Here is a 22316-nt window from a genome sequence, read left to right as displayed (position 1 = left end):
CCTATTTCCTTTCTTTTCCTGTTTCCTTTCCTCTTTCTTTTCCTTCCCTTTCCTTTCTTTCTGTTCCTATTTCCTTTCGTTTCCTTTCCTTTCTTTTCCTTCCCTTTCCTCTCCTTTCTTTCTGTTCCTATTTCCTTTCGTTTCCTGTTTCCTTTCCTCTTTACTTTCCTTCCTTTCCTGTTTCCTTTCCTTTCCTCTCCTTTCTTTCTGTTCCTATTTCCTTTCTTTTCCTGTTTCCTTTCCTCTTTATTTTCCTTCCCTTTCCTGTTTCCTTTCCTTTCCTCTCCTTTCTTTATTTCCTTTCTTTTCCTGTTTCATTTCCTCTTTACTTCCCTTCCCTTTCCTGTTTCCTTTCCTTTCCTGTTTACTTTCCTCTTTACTTCCCTTCCCTTTCTTGTTTCATTTCCTTTCCTCTCCTTTCTTTCCTTTCCTGTTTCCTTTCCTCTTTACTTTTCTTTCCTCTTTCCTTTCCTTTCCTGTTTCCTTTCCATTATGTTTCCTTTCCTTTCCTGTTTCCTTTCCTTTCCGTTATGTTTCCTTTCCTGTTTCCTTTCCTGTTTCCTTTCAGTTATGTTTCCTTTCCTGTTTCCTTTCAGTTATGTTTCCTTTCCTTTCCTGTTTCCTTTCCGTTGTGTTTCCTTTCCTGTTTCCTTTCCTTTCTGTTCCTGTTTCCTTTCCTTTCCTTTCTGTTTCCTGTCTTGTCCTGTCCTGTGTCATTCTGAATGAAATCCACATGCTGTTGTTCCTGCAGACAGCAGATCTGGACAAGCCGTTATACACAACCCTTGTGCCAAACACAGCTGAAAAGATAATCAGGCTGAGGCAGAGTCTGCACCTGTCTTGCTTTTTGCCCACAATCTTGTGCACCCAAAGAGAGACAGAGAGAGAGAGAGACTCGACTGCTCTGCAAAAGATTTCACTTCAATCAGGTTCCCGCTCTTTCAGTGGAAGCATTTTTCTCATCCTTTTGCAAAGCTCTTTAATTTCATCCTCTGATGCTCAGGAACAGGTTTTTCTTTTCCCTGTGTCCATTATATGACAGCTTTACTTTGATGATGTCTTTGATTACAGCAAAACTGTTGTCAAACACACTTTACACACACACATCATGTGTGTACATTTTGACGCTAATGGCTTTGAGCTTTCCACATTGTGCAGCTGTCAACATCAGAAGCTCCCTGGCTTTAAAATGCATATTTATTTACTTCCACTGACATCACATATTGAGACAGGAACACACTGCTAAAAGATGTTTATCTGTTCTCCAACACTAATACACTTTTATTCTGTGATATTTTGTAAATGTTAAATTATTTATGACGGTATTGAAGCAGGAGTATTCCAATGAGTGTTCCTGATTTCAGTATATTGTGTTCGTTGAGAAGTCGTAAAGACTTCTTATTATGAAGAAATTTTCAGACATTTTCACTGAAACGATAATTGAAGTTTCATGTAGTCTGAATTTTTAGCTATCACCAGAGTGGCAAAGTATGTCCAAAAAAAAAACACAGCTATTTTCACAGGAAGAGGCCATTTTGCTGACAGTACAGACAACAAAACACTCTCAAATTACTAGATTTTAGTAATGATATTAGCTCATCCGGCCGACAAGTGATGAGTTTATGCCATCATGTGTTGTCCGGCGTCTGTCCAGTGTCATTCATATTTCATGAAAATTGCTTCTTCTCTTTCAGTTCTTCACTGATTTTTATTCTTTTTGGTAGGAAGGTAGGTCTGCCTGGGGTGCATATAGACCCCTTTCACATGACGTCACCGCGCCGCGAGATTTTGTTAGGCGCCATATTGGAAGACCAAGTACATGCACTCACAATATAAAACAAAGTACGAGTGAGAGTAAAGTGACACGATGGATGATAATTCGGGTTATGTGAGTACATTACCAGCTGCAGAAAGGGCACGGTATGTGGAGAAACTGGCTGTGATTGATGGGTTTGACCCATATGATAAGACTCGCGGCAAGGGAGAATGGAAACATAAGGAGGACCTGACACCAATTCCGCCATCTGTTTGCTACCCAGACATTGTAAACTATTTGTTGTTTACACCCAGTGCCTACACTCAGTGTTCGAACTATGCCGATATTTTCGGGGGGTCCCTTTTTCTCCCTGGGGGGGGGTGCTTGCACTTGTCTCAGAGCGCGGATCTCCAAACACATGAGAAGCCTATCTTACGCACATATCACGCGGACTCCACACCTCCACACACGCATCTCGTCTGAAGTCATGACTCATCAGGGGAAATCGTGTCCGCATTGACATGTTCAAAAAACAACCTCGCGTCAACAATGATACCACACGCAAGAAAAAAAAACAGTCAGGCTACTCAACAACCAACCTGGCAGCAGCGAGCAAGCCCCAAAACATCCTAAATTATTATTATTATTAAATTGTAGAAGTCTGGGAGGCTTGCTCCTCATACAGTTATCAACTTGGGGCCACTTTAGCATGTTTTAAATCTGAATTTCTTGCGTTTGCTTACCTCAAAGTGTCCGCAGATCATGCACAGACTTATCCATTATATCCACAGTTTTTTGCCAAGTCTCACACAGGTTTCTTTCAAGTCTACTGTTGGGCCAATAAATCATAAATAAAACAGCTCAGATTTGTTTGTTTAAGTCGTTTGCCACTCCACTTTATTCTCGTGGGTTCACATACCGCTGCCGTTATTTCCCCCTAATCACGGTCTTCCAAAATAGCGCAGGGTCTGTTTACTTCCGGTTTCGGGTGACGTCAGTGAAAGGGGTCTATAGCTTCTACTCAAATTTGCATAATTGCAATTAATAATCAAGATATGAAGTAATTAAGCCCTGACGAGTAGTTTCCACACAAATTGCTTCTTCTCCTTCAATTCTTCACCAATTTTGATTCTTTCTGGCATGAAGGTATGGGGACCTAGGGTGCATAAAACTTCTACCCAGATTTGCTTAATTACAATTATTAATGAAGTTATGGACTAATTCAGCCTTAATGAGCAACAAAAATCACTTCTTCTCAGGCCAAGTTTACATTAGACCGTATCTGTCTCGTTTTCTTCGCGGATGCACTGTCCATTTACATTAAAACGCCTGGAAAAGCCGGGAAACGGGAATCCGCCAGGGTCCACGTATTCAATCCAGATCGTGTCAGCTCCGGTGCTGTGTAAACATTGAGAATACGCGGATACGCTGTGCTGAGCTCTAGCTGGCGTCGTCATTGGACAACGTCACTGTGACATCCACCTTCCTGATTCGCTGGCGTTGGTCATGTGACGCGACTGCTGAAAAACGGCGCGGACTTCCGCCTTGTATCACCTTTCATTAAAGAGTATAAAAGTATGAAAATACTGCAAATACTGATGCAAATACTGCCCATTGTGTAGTTATGATTGTCTTTAGGCTTGCCATCCTTCCACTTGCAAGTGGTAAGTGACTTGCGCACAGCGGCTCAGTCCCGAATCACTGCTCGTGCACTACACTCGCGCGCTCTGCGAGCTGCGCAGGGCCGGAGTGCGCACCCTCCAGAGGGCACTCGCTGTTCAGGGCGGAGTGATTTGGAGCGCAGCCGCTGAGGAGGAAGCGATGAGCCGCACTGACACATTTCAACTTACGTGTCGTCATGTGATTAGCGTATCTGTGTATTGGCGTTGCTGTGTGCACGCGAATCGTGTATTGGCGTTGCTGTGTGCACGCTAATCGTTTTTAAAAACGTTAATCTGGTGATCCGCTGATACGGTCTAATGTAAACCCCACCTCAGTCAATTCCTCGCCATTTTGTATTCTTTCTGGCAAATAGGTCGGTATTCCTAGTGTGTATATCGCTTCTATATATAGCTTGTATACGGTATAGTGTATATAGCTTGCAGCATTTATTGCGCAAGGTGGCCCACTTTAGATCATTCCTTCTGGACTAGATGAGGCCGGAGTGAGCTACGCCGTCATTGATGGTCTCATTAAAAAAAAAAATCAATCTGGTGACTATATTTTACTCCCAAAAATGTTATGTCATAGTGTTTATTTTCCCATAAGAAAATACATACTGCATACGCACAGGAGTGAATATTCTGGCCTATACAGCTAAGCGAACAATATCTGTATATCAGTTCCATGTATATTGCATCTATAACTAAACTACATATCTTTAGAGACTTAATCTGTCTCATTCATTCTAATGAGGCTAAAATATGTGGCAACCTGGGAAACCCTTCACACTGTGTCATTTTGACATCTTCTGCTTAATATAGTTGCACAAATGAAAGGTTTTCCTGAACTGAAGTATGTTCCTCTTTTGCATGTCCTTCAATCACAAGAAAAGTTCTGTCTCTTTTTAGTAAAAAGAGAACAAACTGACAATACAGCCAAAAGTTTGTGGTCACCTGACTCTCATTCCCATACTGTATGTGGTTCTTCCCCAAACTGTTGCCACAACGTTAGAAGCACACAATTGTATAGAATGTCTTCTTGGATGCTGGAGCATTAAGATCTCCCTTCACTTAAACTAAGAAGCTCAAACCTGTTCCGACACGACAATGCACCTGTGCACAAAGCAAGCTCCATGAAGACATGGTTTGCCAAGGTTGATGAAGATGGAAGGACTTGAGTGTCCTGAACAGAACCCTGACCTCAACCATACTGAACACCTTTGAGATGAACTGGAATGCTGACTGCACCCCAGGCCACCTCACTAATGCTCTTGGAGCTGAATGAACACAAATCCCTACAGCCATGCTCTATAATCTAAAATTGGATTATTATAGCAGGAAAGAGGGACTACATCTGGAATGGGATGTTCAAAAAACACATACGAGTGTAAGGGCCTCTGCATGCTCTTGCAACAAGGCTTTCACAGATAGCTTTTCGCAGACAGTTGTAATTTATCGTTGAGCGGGGAGTAATAGGCGTGCGCGATGTTATTCACCGCCACAATGCAAGGGGGCGCGAAGTCGCGAAATCGCTAGGAGTAGTTGGTGGGTGTGGTTAGTGGAGTGTTTATCCTCCGGTTACTTATAATGACTAGAACTGGAGTCGTATAGATGTACGTACTTCCTCACTTCCTCGATCAACCGCTCTTTGTGCTGCTCCATCTTCGCTCATGTTTTTAAAAATGGCGGTAGTGAAAACAAACCAAACCGGGAAAGTAGGGAAGCGGAAGTGCGTGTACAGCGGATGTAGAGTGGACCAATCAGAGCCTTCTTGTCTGCGACGCTGTCTGCGAGGCTTCTGCGGTGGTCACAATTTTTGGGAGGTGCACGCAGAGCGTCTGCGAAGGTGGGGGGGGCTATGCAGACGCTATCTGCGACGCTATCTGCGAGGACTGCGTTGTCAGCATAAATTGGCCTTAATGGTGAGGTGTCCACAAACTTTTAACCAAATTAAATTTTGGTCAAAACCTGATTTTTGTCTTCTTTTTTTTTCAATGACTGTGACATCCGATAGGTTTTCACCATACTTCCACACAAATAGTGGTAAGACCACAGGTGCTGATGGCTGTTGATTTTCTCAGGTCTGGTCTGTGGATTGTTGTGGACTGAACTTTGCTGTGATATTGAGATGTTTAAATCTCTCATGCTGCTATGCCTGATCCATGACCCATAAAAAAAGAAGCGTTCCAATGTAGAAGCACCTTTTTATTGATGGACAAGGTAGAAAGGGGACTAACACTTGGCAACATTGGTATATAAACATATATAGGGAAATACGCCACTTGTATTTTTCATACAAGCTCCATCCGGGACATGGAGAACCAAAACCATGACATAAATCTCTATGTCACTTGTGAGGAAATTGATGAATTGTTTTGATAAATTTTTGTCTGTGAATGTGTCGATATAATAAAACGAAAATCACATGTTGGCTTGAAGATATGAAGTTTATCTTCTCATGTTGAAAACTTGCATTTTTCATACAAAATACATCACGGATCTGAGTGACACATTTCCTGATATTTCACTCCGACGATGTCGCTCCCAGTGTTTTCCCGCTGACTAGACACACATTGTCAAAATGGCGAGCCAGTTCAGAATTAAAATTCTTTTGATTAACTTACTTTTTTTTGGGGGGGGGGGGGGGGGGGGGATGTGTCCATATAATATGAAGGACATTACACGGTGGCACGAAGGTATGAAGTTTATCTTCTCGTGCTGAAAAATATATCACTCATTCACTTTACTCACTTGTGAAATATACATTCACCATTCGAAGATAAACTTCATATCTTCACACTATTCACAGGTAATTATATAAAATTGCCTATAAATGCATTCATAACATGTTATAATGCATTCATATGGCATTTATGACACCTTGTTAGGCATTAAAGATTATAGCAATGTTCATAATGTTCACTGGCAAGTTTTTTTTTTTGACACTGAAAGTAATGACATCAAGTGAAGACATCTTGAATAGAGTCAAATTTATTGAGTATATCTCAATACAAGTTAAAAAGATGAAATATAATTGGATTAAACTTGTTTCTTGACAGCTTTTTTACTAAGTTCAAAATATTAAAGCTAGACTGCCTTTCAGATTTTTCAAGTGTAGGTCATAAAAAGAATTTTCCCCGACACCCAATTATTTTTGTTTAGTGGACCGAAAGCTACTGAATTCGAATCACAGACTTCCAATTTTTTTTTTCGTTTTTTTTAACAGAACAATTAATGAATTTAGGGCCATGTGGCCCGAAATTCTCTGCTATATTTTCCTGCTTCACCTTTACCCAATTCAAGATACTATGTCATGCATCACGTGCTGGGCTTTCCCCGTTCGCGCAAGGCATTGTGGGATACAAATTTGAAACAGGAGAGAAAAATGGAGGACGTGAGTGTGCGAATGAAACGTGAAAGACCAACTAGAGTAACGGAAAGAAAGCGAGAAGAAAAGACGTTATGTTATAGACGAAGGAAAGGAAACGCAGGACCAAACTAATAAATATCGGCGCTCAGCGAGCACCTCGGTGTGATCAGCTGTTCGTTTAGCGACAGAATGACGTAACTGTCAGCGCACGCTCAAAGGTAAACCTGCGCAACACACACACACGGACTTCCTCTGTCTGCTTGACTGTGCAAAGCGAGCGATTTCATGCACATTATTTGCTTTAATCCTATCAAATTAAATAACTTCCCAGCCACAGAATGGCCTGATATTTTGTGAGATATTACAGAAATAAACATATATCACAATGACCACATTTCAGAGGGAACTAAATTTCACCGATTTTATGAAATCGAAAGGCTGTCTCGCTTTAAGCATTTTAAAGTGGGTTTTTTATTAAGTATTTATTTAGAGAAAGATGGAAAGATATCTCCAAAAAGCATGAGAAAATTAAACCTTAAAATGAGTTAAAGCATTTACAGACAGGCTGATTAAATATTACATTTGATTTATAATAATCTCATAATTATAAATATTAGATAAATGTGCCTATATTCACGATATTTTCACATGCTTAGATATTGTTTGCAGTGCAGCTCGATTTCCTCATAATCTAATAATGACGTGCTATACAAAGATGGACTCGATTTCGTCTGTATTAGTGAAGTGATGTGTTCTGAACTCGACTTACTTCATAATGCTTATAAAGACGGCTATAAAGTGTTCATGGTTAATTATAATTGGGTCTAATGTGTATAATGTATTCCTTATTAGGAATTATAATGCATTCTAATATGATATGAATGAGATTGATAGAAAGAGTTATATATACACTCACTGGCCACTTTAATAGGAACTTGGTCTTCGCAGGAGTGGAACCCAATGTGGTCTTGTGCTGTTGCATGCTGAGATGCTTTTCTGCTCACCACAGTTGTAAAGAGTGATCCTATCCTTCCTGGCAGCTCAAACCACCTCAAATCTGTCCATTTTCCTTCGACCTCTCTTACCAACAAGGCGTTTGGTTCCACCTACAGAACTGTCACTCACTCAATTCAATGTTTTTTTTTTGTTTTCCGCACCATTCTGTGTAAACTCGAGAGACTGTTGTGTGTGAAAACCCCAGGAGATCAGCAGTTTCTGAAATACTCAAATAAACCAGTCCATCTGGCTCAAACCAACACCCATGCCACAGTGAAAGAAAGTCACACTTCACTGTGAGATCACAATTTTTCCCATTCGATTGTTTGAACATTGTGAACATTACCTGAAGCTCTTGATTTGTATCTGTATGATTTGATGCATCGTGCTGCTGTCGAGGGATCGGCTGATTAGAGAACTGCAGAAAATAAAGCAGCTGCAGGTGGATGAGTGTTTCTAATAAAATGGCTGGTGGGTGTATATTTTAAAAGAATATCGATCAACTAAGTAAAGACGCACAGTGAAATGAAGTAGTAGATTGAGACTTTTGGACCGGACTGTGTATTTTGTATGATGATGATGATGATGCCCTTTATTGTCACTAGTCACATGTACCAGCGGAATTAGCCGTCAACCTGTCCGTGCATATACAACATACAATTGACATAGGGTAGACAGGACAGGAAGACAGGGATGAAGATAAAAAGGAAACACAACATGAGGAGAGATAAGGAAAAAAAGAACACCCCCTCACTATGCTCCTGTCAGGAGTACAGTGTGGGAACATTTAAAAAAACCTTTGCACATAAGCACACAACAACACAAGTACACTTTAAACACGGGACTTGAGGGGGGGAATCAGGGGGAGGGGGTGGGGAGGAGGTAATCCAGTGCAAGCAAGCAGCCGTCCGCTCCTGCAGCCATGAAGGCGCTGGTCACGCACCCGCTTGTCACACTGGGGGTAAAAATGGCGACCGCAGAAAGTTAGAGAAGGAATACGAGAGTGTCTCCTGGCAGTGACCTTCAGGGGGAAATGTTGCCTCAGCAACGGCCTGAACCAAGGCCGCAGCTGTCTCAGGGAGCCGAATGTCGATAAGATATAAATTGTTTGGTCTTTCCAGACGCAGTCTTTGCACGTCCACACCGCTCGTCCGTATCTGTCCATTCTGTCCATTCTATTCAAATTCAAATTGATCTCCGAAAAACGTATTCCTTGCAAAGCTGAAAGCTGCTCCGAGATAACAACCATTTTGTGGTTAAAGTTCTGAATGTCCACAGTCCAAGTGCCAACAGCTTTGCCCACCACTCCAATCATATCGGGCAGCTTTGTGGGGCTTTGAACAGCTGTCACCATTGTCTGATTTCCTCGATATACCAGGGCAATGCCTAATCTAATCAGCAAAAGTCCTGTAATCATGGTTCTGAATAGGTAGATATCTTCAATGTCCTCCACAGAAAGAATCGCTAGGCACACGACCCGCCACCGCCCCCACGTGTCCATCGTGTAACCAGCCGCAAATGTTCCGGCAGGACAGACGGGTTCTCCCGAACCCAGGCTTCTCGTCGAGAAAACTGTGTCAATTTCGTTAGGAGACCAGTTTATCAATTCCATGCTTTTTTTAGTTTAGAAAGTAATGCAGGGAGAGTCTCTTCAAAAAGTACAGCAGACGAGACAAGACACAGAAGCACAAGTATGTGCACAGTGTTAATGATGTGTTGTGTTGTGCCTGAGAGTGTAATCATCAAAAGGAAATGTTAATCAGGGCTGAGTGTCAAATCAATCATTAAGAAACCTCTCGGTGACCTCAGGTCCTCAACGGTACTATACAGAACAGTGTTGCTATGAGACCGCTATGAGGAAACCACAGGACTATTTAAGACAGAAGCTGCAGCAACAGAGTGTAAGTAATCGACTCGAGTCATTCTGCATATTAAAGATAGCTGTGTGAGAGATGTGTGCTGTAATTGCTGTTTTTTTTGTCAGAGAAATTTCAGCCTCACCCAAAGCAAACGTCTGACATAAGAGCTCTTTTGTGTTGGATGTCTGGTTTTGGGTGCATGAGTAAGAGAGTGAACTGACTCTAAATAAAGTCTGTTCTGTGGCTGTGCGTGCTATTTTCTGCTTGAGTAGCATGTACTCTCAAACCGACAAGGAAGGAAGTGGCACTTCTATCTGTCTTTTGTTTCGACTATATTGATACATTGCAACTTTTTTCTTTTCTCAATTGAACTATTTACTTAGATGAAGCCTTGGTGCTTAATTTACCAACTTTTGTGTCATAAGCCGCAATGAAAAGTAACTAAAACATGCACAAACAGTTGCTAAAAGTCACTGGATGTCATGGACTACTTTGCATATTCCAGTGTTTTGGGGGTTTTTTGCATAACAAATTAGAAAATTGCATATATGAAAATTTTTGTCCGAGAAAGAAATTCTCTTTGGTCATGCCACCACAAAGTAACACAGTACCTCTATCATCGATGAAGAATGAAGGCATGATGAGGCAGCAGAAGCGAGTGTTCAGTAAATAAACATGATGGAAATGGTTACAGAGGGAACGACTTGCTTCATTTTTAACAAATGTAAAGACCAAAAGTATGTGGACACCTGACCATCTCACTCTCCCTCTCTCTCTCTCTGTGTGTGTGTCTCTCTCTCACACACACACATATACACACACATATTTGGTTCTTTCTTTTCCCAGTGCTCACCACTACACCACCGTACCGCCCTCCATACAGTTGCAACCAGAAGTTTACATACAGTTTAGAAAAAGACAAAAAAAATTTTCTCCATCCCCATGTCCGAAATCACTCACTCGTTCACTACTCCCTACTCCCTATATAGTGAATTACTATATAGAAGACTATATAGTGAGCTCATTGGTAAAGTGAAAAAATGCTTTCGGACACTAGTCTGTCACGCTGGTATTTACGTCATTACTGTCACACAATTAAAACGTGCCAGATCAGGCGGCTGGTGGGTTTTCAAAATAATAAATACATGCATGTATTTTTGTGATAAATATGTACATATTATACTGAGCGTGTGTATTTCCCACATTAATAAATACAAAGTACCTGCATCTTTCAGTTTTCTTTTTTAAATCAAGGCTGCATACGTTCTTCTTTGCCTTTTATGAAATCAAATTTGAGACTTTTAATTTGATTTCTTTCAGCGCGACTGCAATGCATGATGGGATATACTGCTTTGGTTAGTGACCATCGTTTTACACTACTTTTCGTGATGCATTGTGGGATACTTTGAGTGCACTATATAGGGTGTAAATAATCCTCACTATGGTTTCGGACAGCACTACAAAATGGCATTCTCACTATATAGTGCCCAAAATAGTGAGTAGGGAGCGAGTTCAGACACAGGGCATGTCTGACCATAAAATTGAGGAAACTTTTCATGTTTTAGGTCAGTTAGGATCCCCAAATATTTTTTGTTTCTTTGTTTGCAAAATGTCAAAATAATCAGGGAGAGAATTTTCCAGAGAATTTTGAATTACTTTCATCAAAGTCAGAAGTTTATGTACATACACTAAGTTGACTGTGACTTTAAAGTGTACCTGTAGTGATTTTTAATTAATAGCTATTTCAAAAGATCACGTATGATGCCAGTGGTTCCGTCATGTAATGTTCGTCATAAGCTCATGTCAAGTATGCATGAGTTTTAAGTCACTGCTCCGTTAGTCCAGCATGGTCAGCAACATGTTGCCTCCTTCACGGGCTGTTCCAGCACTGGTAGTGACGCACAGTCGTTGTTTTGTCCGATTGCAAATCTACTTGCACATAATGGCATGAAATAATAGATATGTGCCATAAAATAAAGATCTATTACAAGTATTAGATCTATATTTATTCAACGTGTTCTGAAGTTACTTGACTGGGAACTTGCCTGTTCGTCAGCTTCCCTTCAGGTGCTGGTCCCCGGAGGTACCTGTGGATCATGCTGTCAATGAAGGCCATTTCCAGGGACGGTTTGTGAAGGACATACTCGTGCAGATTCAGGGTGGACGTAATGCAGCCGTCAAAGCAGTCTGCAATGAGTTCATGTGCTTGACAACAGTAGGACTCCATGTCAGTTCTCATGACAGAGCACTGCCCACATCGACACCGTTGAGTGGTAGCCATTTTGGATTTACTATCACGCACATCTCTTGCAGCAGTTTCCTCCTCTGAATCACTAGAATGTAATGACTCACTGTCCTCACAAGCCTCCTCCCTCTCTGGTTCGAATAGACAACCATTAACACCCATTTCATCAAAGTTGCTCGCCATATTTTGCTTCTTTAACACCTCCTTTCACCTCAAATCTCAACCCACAGAACACTGCTTGTTTACTTGCACCAGATAACCCGGAATCAATGACTGTACATTACTTCTGACTGGCAATGGCTGCTCCACATTGGTTCTGCCACCACGGGTAATTCACGGAATAATTTTGACTGAATGTGTGCGTCTTTTGTCTATAAGTAATACATAAAGCATAATTAATGTTGTAAGCATGACCAGTACTGGTACACTTTAAACAGCTTGGCTCATTCCACATGATGATGTTTTGGAATTAGAAGCTTCTGGTAGGCTAATTGAGATAATTTGAGTTAAATGGAGGAAGGATAAAGCGGCTAGAGATCATGAGATGAGATGAGATGAGATGAGATGAGATGAGATGAGATGAGATGAGATGAGATGAGATGAGATGAGATGAGATGAGACCTTCAAACCCAAGGGCCTCTTTGCATGACCTCATGGGAAAATCAAAAGAAATCAATCAAGACATCAAGAAAAGAATTGTGGATCTTCACAAGTCTGGTTCATCCTTGGATCCAATTTCCAGATGCCTGAAGGTCCCACGTTCATCTGTTCAAACAATAATATGCAAGTATAAACACCATGGGAGCACACAGCCATCATACTGGTACCACTCAGGAAGGAGACAGCTTCTATGTCCCAGAGATGAATGTGCTTTGGTGCGAAATGTGCAAATGAACCCCAGAACAACAGTGAAAGACCTTGTAAAGATGCTGGCTGAAACCGGTAAGAGAGTATCATTATCCACAGTAAAATGAGTTCTGTACCGACATGAGCTGAAAGGCCACTCAGAAAGGAGAAAGCCACTGCTCCAAAACCACCATAAAAAGCCAGATTACAGTTTGCAGTTGCACATTGGGACAAAGATCATAATTTTTGGAGACCTGTTGTTGCGGAGTGCCCATCACTACAGTTGAGTATGTGCTCTGACTATCATACCAACGAGCCTGGCTCTTTGGTGTTGTGGTCAAGGTGCAGGTTTGGCACCCTGTAGACCAGGACAAGGTAACTGTTCTCTCGCTTCACTACAGATGGTGTCAGAAGTGGGATGGCTTGCCATGAGGCTATTGGAGGTGTGAACTGTACGAGGGACCCCAGAGATGGGTGAAGCATGAGCGTGTGGGGCACCCTGGTATGGGAGAAGTATGGCTGGTGGATGCGTGAGGGACGCCTGTGTGTATGAAGCGCGCCTGTGCGCCTCCTGAAGGGGAAGGCAGTGTGATGGAGTGCCTGTCACTCCAGTTGAGTATGTGCTCTGACCACCATACCAACCTGTTGTGGTCAGGGTGCAGGTTTGGCATCCTGTAGACCTGGGTTCAAGGTAGGATAAGGTGACTGTTCTTTCACTTCGCTACACCTGTCCTGTGGTCTGATGAAAGAAAAATTGAACTGTTTGGTCATAATGATTATCGTTATGTTTGGAGGAGAAAGGGGGAAGCTTGCAAGCCTCAGAACACCATCCCAACTATGATGTATGTGGGTGGCAGCATCATGCTTGGGGGCTGCTTTGCTGGTGCACTTAACAAAATAGACAGCATCATGAGGAAAGAAAATTATGTCGATATATTGAAGCAACATCTCAAGACATCATCCAAAAAGTTAAAGCTTGGGCATGGATGGGTCTTCCAAATGGACAATGACCCCAAGCATACCTCTCAATTAGTTGCAAAGTGGCTTAAGGACAATAAAGTGAAGGTATTGGAATGGCCATCACAAAGCCCTGACCTCAATCCTGTAGAAAATTTGTGGGTGGCACTGAAAAGGCATGTGTGAGCAAGAAAACCCACAAATTTGACTCAACTCCACCAGTTCTGTCAGGAGGAATGGGTCAAACTTCCAGCAAGAAATAACGAGAAACTTGTGGAAGGTGACACAAAAAGCTTGATCTAAGTTAAACAGTTCAAAGGCAATTCTACCAAATACGAACTGTGTGTAAACTTCTGACTTTGATGAAAGTAATTAAAAATTCTCTCTCTGATTATACTGACATTTTACAAACAAAAAATAATAATAATAATTGGGGAGGCGGCACGGTGGTGTAGTGGTTAGCGCTGTCGCCTCACAGCAAGAAGGTCCAGGTTCGAGCCCCGTGGCCAACGAGGGCCTTTCTGTGTGGAGTTCGCATGTTCTCCCCGTGTCTGCGTGGGTTTCCTCCGGGTGCTCCGGTTTCCCCCACAGTCCAAAGACATGCAGGTTAGGTTAACTGGTGACTCTAAATTGACCATAGGTGTGAATGTGAGTGTGAATGGTTGTCTGTGTCTATGTGTCAGCCCTGTGATGACCTGGCGACTTGTCCAGGGTGTACCCCGCCTTTCGCCCATAGTCAGCTGGGATAGGCTCCAGCTTGCCTGCGACCCTGTAGAACAGGATAAAGCGGCTAGAGATAATGAGATGAGATGAATAATTGGAGATCCTCGCTGACCTAAAACAAGAAATGTTTCCTCAATTTTACTGTCAGACATGGAGGAAAAAGAGTTTGTGTCTTTTCCTAAACTGTGTGTAAACTTCTGGTTGCAGCTGTACATGAAGTACAACCACCAAATTCTTTTCTTTTGCACGTCCCAGTTTGGACAGAAGTTGTGATCAGGGCACAGTGTCAGACGTGATACACCAATCTGAAGGTTTAAAGCCTTGCTCAAGGGTCCAACAGTGGCAGCTTTTTGAGCTTAGAGCCTCAAGCAAGAGGATCCAATTCAAACAGACTGAACACTGGATATGTGAGAGCACCTGATTTGAAAATTTGTACACTTTGCACTATTTATCACAGTAAACTCTGCTCACCAGTCTGTGAAGACATACAACTTAAGGATGGTACTTTAAGATGTGAAATTAATTTGCGCTACACTGTAAAAAAAAGAATAGTTGAGAATACTTGAAATTTCAAGGCAACAGTCTGCATTAAGAATTTTATGTTTTGCCAACGATGTGCCCATGATAATCCAAACTATGATAAAACTGTTATCTTTATTAAGAATTCTTAATTAAGTCAATTTTCAATTCCTCATTCTGCCAACATAGATTTCTCTTTTTGCTGAACAGTGGCATTCACAGTAGTACAAAAAGGCAATTGAGGTTATCAGACTTTTTTGGGGGGCTTTTTTCACCTTTATTTGGATAGGACAGTGTAGAGACAGGAAATGAGCAGGAGAGAGGGACAGGGAAATGACCTCAGGTCGGAATCGAACCCGGGTCCCCCGATTTATGGTATGGCGCCTTATCCACCTGAGCCACGATGCCATACCCATGACGTGGGTTTTAAAAACTTTATTTCAATATTGAAGTTTTGTAATTGTGTAGAACAATGAAAAAAGGCATGTATAGTTTAATGATAAATTGTGATAACCTCGGGGGCGTCGTGGCTCAGGTGGATAAGGCGCCATACCATAAATCCGGGGACCCGGGTTCGGTTCCGACCCGAGGTAATTTCCCGATCCCTTCCTGTCTCTCTCTCTCCCGCTCATTTCCTGTCTCTACGCTGTCCTATCCAAATAGAGGTGAAAAAAGCTCTAAAAAAAAAATTGTGATAACCTCAATTGCCTTTTTGCACTACTGTGAATGCCACTGTTCAGCAAAAAGAGAAATCTATGTTGGTAGAATGAGGAATTGAAAATTGACTTAATTAAGAATTCTTAATAAAGATAACAGTTTTATCATAGTTTGGATTATCATGGGCACATCGTTGGCAAAACATAAAATTCTTAATGCAGACGGTTGCCTTGAAATTTCAAGTATTCTCAACTATTTTTTTTTTACAGTGTACAAAGCTGTTATTAACTTTCTTAATAAATATTCAAAGTGAAAACAGACACCCAGGTTTGAATCCAATTAGCACATCACAGTACAATGATAAACAGGCTCAAATCACTTTCCTTAGCAAGGTTGGCAGAAATGCTATTTTCCCTCCTTGCTGCAAAAGTAAAAGTGTTTTACATTGACACTCAAACTTTTTCCATCATGGCTCTGTTTCAAATTGCATTAGACACTTTCTACTGGACTTCATAGTGCAGGGGTCATCAGTCTTATCCACAAAGGGCTGATGTGACTGCAGGCTTTTATTCCAACCAAGCAGAAGCCACACCTGATAACCAACTGAGGGCAAAGATGAACAGAACAAACAGGTGGAATCAGGTGTGGCTCCTGTCTGGTTGGAATGAGAACCTGCAGCCACATCAGATTGAATACCTCTGGTCTACTATAGGAGCCAAGTAGGTTGGAGTAAATGGAGGCGAAAGACCACAGCAAAGTACAGTACTGTGCAAAAGTCTTAGGCACATGTAAAGAAATGCTGTAGACCAAAAAATGGCTTAAAGCTAATGAAATGAAATGTTTCAACATAAAAAAATACTATAAACAGTAATCAGTAAGCCATAATAAATGAAACAAAGTCAATATTTGGTGTGAGACGAACCTTTGCTTTAAAAAAAAAAAATAGTAGTCTCGGGTCCAATGAGTGCAGTTTTATGCGGAAATGAGCTGTAGGTTTTACTGAGCATCTTCCAGAACCAGCCACAGTTCTTCTGGACACTCTGACTGTCACACTCGCTTCTTAATTTTGCACCAAAACCCAGTAGCCTTCATTATGTTTTCTTTTTCAATCTGAAAAGTGCTCTCTTATGTAATATGCTGCTCAGATACAATTTTTTTTCCTGTAACATTTAATTTTGTGCTGGAGCCCGAACAAAATGTCTTTGTACTGACGCGATAATATAGAAGTCCATCCATTCATCCATTATCTGTAACTGCTTATCCTGTACAGGGTCGCAGGCAAACTGGAGCCTATCCCAGCTGACTATGGACGAGAGGCAGGGTACACCCTGGACAAGTTGCATGCCAGGTCACTGCAGGGCTGACACATAGAAACAAACAACCATTCGCACTTACGTTCAATTTAGAGCCACCAATTAGCCTAACCTGCACGTCTTTGGACTGTGGGGGAAACCGGAGCACCCGGAGGAAACCCACACAGACACGGGGAGAACGTGCAAACTCCGCACAGAAAGGCCCTCGTCGGCCACTGGGCTCGAACCCAGAACCTTCTTGCTGTGAGGCGACCGTGCTAACCACTACACCACCGTGCCGCCCTAATGTAGAAGTCATAAAATAGAAATATAAAACAAAGTTTGTATGAAAAAAATAGGGTGCCAAGACTTTTGCACAGTACGGTGCATCACATCCTCCAAAGGAATAACAATCCAATTTAAATGTCAGTTGATAGCTTTTCATTTGTCTGGACTGAAGAAGGTTGAATCGATAAAGTATGAGTGATCTAGAAATATAAGCCCTCTGCCGCCTCTCAGCTGTTTCTCAGTTTGTTGAAGGACAAACAAAAGTACTGAGTACTGAATATATGTCCTCAGTCAAGAGTGTGGTGTAGTGATATGATTGGAAAATGTAATTTCAGGAAGCAGAATTGGCTGAGTGTGGGAGGGTAGTTTCAACAGGTGATGGAAAATTACTGAACAGTATAGCCTTATGCAAAACAGAGCGCAGATGTGCGAGCAAAGATAAGGTTCAAGGATTTAACTGAAACTCGCCAAAACTAGTTGCAAGCATGCCAAGCAAATACCTCTATCACCTGTCACAAATTTTGCTCCTATTTTTATATCTGAGATGAGCACTGATGCTTCAGTCCTCTTTGCTATATAAAGCAAAAAGGATCCAGCTTCCTTTGATGCTTCCTTTCTGAAATGTTATGGTTTATGAGCTTATCTGGCCGATAGGCAATGAGCTTAAGCCATCATGTGTTGTCCGGCGTCCGTCTGACGTCGTCCACATTTCATGAAAATCGCTTCTTCTCTCTCAATTCTTCACAGATTTTTATTCTTCTTGGCAGGAAGGTAGGTCTGCCTGGGGTGCATATACTGTAGCTTCTACCCAAATTTGCATAATTGCAATTAATAATGAAGATATGGAGTAATTACTGTAAGCCCGAATGAGCAGTTTCTACACAAATCGCTTCTTCTCCCTCAATTCTTCACTGATTTTGATTCTTTCTGGCATGAAGGTAGGGGTACCTAGGGTCCATATGACTTCTACCTAGATTTGCTTAAATAGAGTTATTAATGAAGTTATGGACTCATCTCATCTCATTATCTCTAGCCGCTTTATCCTTCTACAGGGTCGCAGGCAAGCTGGAACCTATCCCAGCTGACTACGGGCGAAAGGTGGGGTACACCCTGGACAAGTCGCCAGGTCATCACAGGGCTGACACATAGACACAGACAACCATTCACACTCACATTCACACCTACGGTCAATTTAGAGTCACCAGTTAACCTAACCTGCATGTCTTTGGACTGTGGGGGAAACCGGAGCACCCGGAGGAAACCCACGTGGACACGGGGAGAACATGCAAACTCCGCACAGAAAGGCCCTCGCCGGCCCCGGGGCTCGAACCCAGGACCTTCTTGCTGTGAGGCGACAGCGCTAACCACTACACCACCGTGCCGCCAAGTTATGGACTAATTAAGCCTTAATGAGCAGTTCAACAAAAATCGTTTCTTCTCAGTCAATTCCTCAGTTTTGGAATCTTTCTAGCAAATAGGTCGGTATCCCTAGGGTGGATATCGCTTCTATATATAGCTTGTATGTAGTGTATATAGCTTGCAACATTTCTTGCGCAAGTTGGCCCACTTTAGATCGTTCCTTCTGGACTAGACGGGGCCAGAGTGAGCTACGCTGTCATTGACAGTCTTGTTCATTTATCATTAGCAAGTCCATCATCCTGGTCAGGATCAAGGTGGATGCGAAGCCAAGTCCACGAACATCGAGCGGATCGGACGTAGGGCACAAACTTTAACACGCTCGTACACAACAGAGAAATTTCGCACAGCCAGTTCACAGGAGGAAATCAGAGAACATGTGAAACACCATACAGACAATTACCCATGATCGAAATCAAACCCTGGAGCTGTGAGGCACCAACGCTACCATGGAGCCACCATAATTCTGTTTGTGGTCTATTATTTGGACATTACATTTCACTGAGTTTCCCAACTTCTTTTTAGTGCTTCCTCTTTTTCATGGTGCATCAATCTGTCATTCCGTGTCTGTCTGTCTCCTTAACGTGTAGCTGTCTTACCCACAAATCAGCTTCACTTCCCCTCACACGGTTTCCCACGCTCCAGCGCATAAAGAGCCCATTTCAGGCCAAGTTTACATTAGACCGTATCTGTCTCGTTTTCTTCACGGATGCACTGTCCGTTTACATTAAACTGCCTGGAAATGCCGGGAAACGGGAATCCGCCAGGGTCCACGTATTCAATCCAGATCGTGTCAGCTCCGGTGCTGTGTAAACATTGAGATACGCGGATACGCTGTGCTGAGCTCTAGCTGGCGTCGTCATTGGACAACGTCACTGTGACATCCACCTTCCTGATTCGCTGGCGTTGGTCATGTGACGCGACTGCTGAAAAACGGCGCGGACTTCCGCCTTGTATCACCTTTCATTAAAGAGTATAAAAGTATGAAAATACTGATGCAAATACTGCCCATTGTGTAGTTATGATTGTCTTTAGGCTTGCCATCCTTCCACTTGCAAGTGGTAAGTGGTATGCGCTGGGATCACACACACAGCGGCTCAGTCCCGAATCACAGCTTGTGCGCTTCACTCGCGCGCTCTGTGAGCTGCGCAGGGCCGGAGCGCGCACCCTCCAGAGGGCACTCGCTGTTCAGGGCGGAGTGATTTGGAGCGCAGGATGCCTGCGGAGCCGAGCGTATCCGTGTATTGGTGTTGCTGTGTGCACGCAAATCGTGTATTGGTGTTGCTGTGTGCACGCAAATCGTTTTAAAAACGTTAATCTGATGATCCGCTGATACGGTCTAATGTAAACATGGGCTCAAACAAACACAACACGTCTTTGTTTCCATTCTTGCAGGAATGATAAGGAACTGGTTCAATTTTAATTCACTCATCATACGTAAGCTTGAATGCCTCAGCACATCCAGAGACTAAGTCCTCATGACATAGAGTGTGTTGACCCTATAAGGAAGGGAAAGTCAAATCTATTTTTCTATTTGATGTGAGATACACACCAGACACAAACACCTAAGAACAAGGAAACCACACTACCCAGTTTTAATGGAATAAAGCTCGGCCACCTGCGCTCCAACATCTCAAGCCTGGAAGTGAAAACGATGACACACACGTAAACACAAGTTCACCAATCCTAGTATTAGGCTAAGGAGTGTATCAGAGCAATATTCACTGCAACACTAAGATCTCTTTATATTCAATAAGCACTAATAAATTCTCAAATCTGATTGGCCGCAAGCGGCTAGAGATAATGGGGGGGGATGGGGAGTAATAGCTCTGAGAATAGTTTCAGCTGCAGGGAGAATCATATATAACCTACCCAGCAACTTGTATGACAAATGCGCCTATGCATGTAAACAGATTGTAATTGTTAATATGGTTCAGTTTAATGTAAGGAGATGTTTATTATTTTTGGAAGGAGTCTCCAGTGTTAGCGCATCATAACAGTTGGAGGTAAAGCCGTAACTTAAAGGAGAACTGAAGTCATTTTTAAACTTGCTTTATTTCTTAATTAACATGTTATTCAGTTACAGTTTTCGGTTTTAGTAACCTTATATCGTGACTCGTATTGGCAACTAATTGCAATTAAATATTATACTTATCAGCCTATTCGGTTTTTAGCCATGTTGAATTTAGTTCGTTTGGTCCACGGCAGGCGTCGCTTATCCACGTGATCTTCACGAGACTTGTGCGAGACTTCGAAACGTGAAGTGTCAGCCAGGTGTCAGTGCCGCCATTTTGAAAACTGTTTTCCAAACGAAGTATTGCACAAATACGAGTTTAAATGACGATTACTGCCTACTTTTTTCAAACTTTCCTGATTGCTATCTAAACAAACAAAACTTCCGGCTTGATTACATCAGCATTCGAAAGAGGGCGCGCCTGTCTTTTGACAACGTTGGCAGACGTCGGTCACTTTGATTTCCGCTGTACATTTTACTTCCATCCTATGACATCTCGCACAGGTCTCAGCGAATCTCGTTTACGGCCATTGCTTTGACATATGGACTGATATATTACATAGCGTATTTCAAACACTCATAACTTGCTATAGCAGTGACAAAATAGCGATCAAAAATGCGTTCCGATATTTAATAAAATGAGATAAATAGAATTTTGATAATAAAAAAGTTGCCTTCAGTTCTCCTTTAATAAAGGATTCAAGACAGATGAATTTGTTGATTCTCGGTAATATGACAAGCTGTGTATTAATTGTCAAATTAACATCAGGAGAGAAAAATACAGGCTGGTGAGGGAAGGTATGTTTATAGCTGCTATAACAAGTGACAACAGGAATTACTTTGTATAATTCATGTACATTTGTAAAGTATTGTGTCATGGGGGCGTGTGTTTATCTGTACTTCAGCTGTCAATAAAGTCAGTACAAACGTGAATGTTTAACAGTTATTCCACCGAGCACTGGGTTGGCTATAAGCCATGTATGATGAGATTTCGTGGAATAACTGCTTTATTCTATCCACATTCACTGGATTTTGAGAAACAGAGCATTTTTATTTTTAATTTTTGCAAATTTGATAGATAAAAACTTTATACAAAACGTCCGACAAAATAATTTCAGCTTAGAATGTAAACAAACCGGCAAAATAACAGTAGCCATTTGGGGAAAATAATAATAATAATAATAATAATAATAATTCTTGAAAAAATAAAATAGATACATTCTTACCATCAAATACTTTTATTACGTATTTTGTTACTTTATTTTGTATTTTTGGGGGGTTTATTTTCAAGTAGAGTTTTTATTTCATCCTCGGTTGGTTCAACAACACGTTCCGCCATTTTGTTTTTCTCTACCCACAGTATATGAGCTGATATCCTAGTAGTAGAGTAGCCGATCAGAGCACGCAATTGCTCATATCCAGTGAATGTGGATAGAATAATAGTGGTTGTATGTCTCAAAAGACTGGTTAGTACTGGGATGGGAAGACCAGATCCTGGTGTGAGAGGGACTTTGACTTTTGACTATTCTCACTATCAGTTGAGTCAATAAAATCCTCCAAATCCTCATCATCTATGACAGGCATCACCAAATGGCGGACCTCGGTCCGGATCCGAACCCAGTGATGGTTCTGTCCGGACCCATGACCAATGGTAAATTCACGAGATTAAGTAATTTTCATGGAGCATTATTTTGGATGGTCGTGGCTATTGACAGCG

The 22316-nt window shown here is 41.9% G+C and overlaps 1 protein-coding gene across 1 annotated transcript in view; it reads right to left on the bottom strand.

Annotated features, from left to right (window-relative positions):
* LOC132873558 (docking protein 3) overlaps window positions 1-22316 on the bottom strand; it is a 39067-nt gene that overhangs the window by 4489 nt on the left and 12262 nt on the right. The gene's annotated exons all lie outside the window — the stretch shown is intronic.

Source organism: Neoarius graeffei, chromosome 25 (assembly GCF_027579695.1).
Source record: "Neoarius graeffei isolate fNeoGra1 chromosome 25, fNeoGra1.pri, whole genome shotgun sequence".
Classification (NCBI taxonomy): domain Eukaryota; kingdom Metazoa; phylum Chordata; class Actinopteri; order Siluriformes; family Ariidae; genus Neoarius; species Neoarius graeffei.
This window is presented reverse-complemented; position numbering and strand designations above follow the sequence as displayed.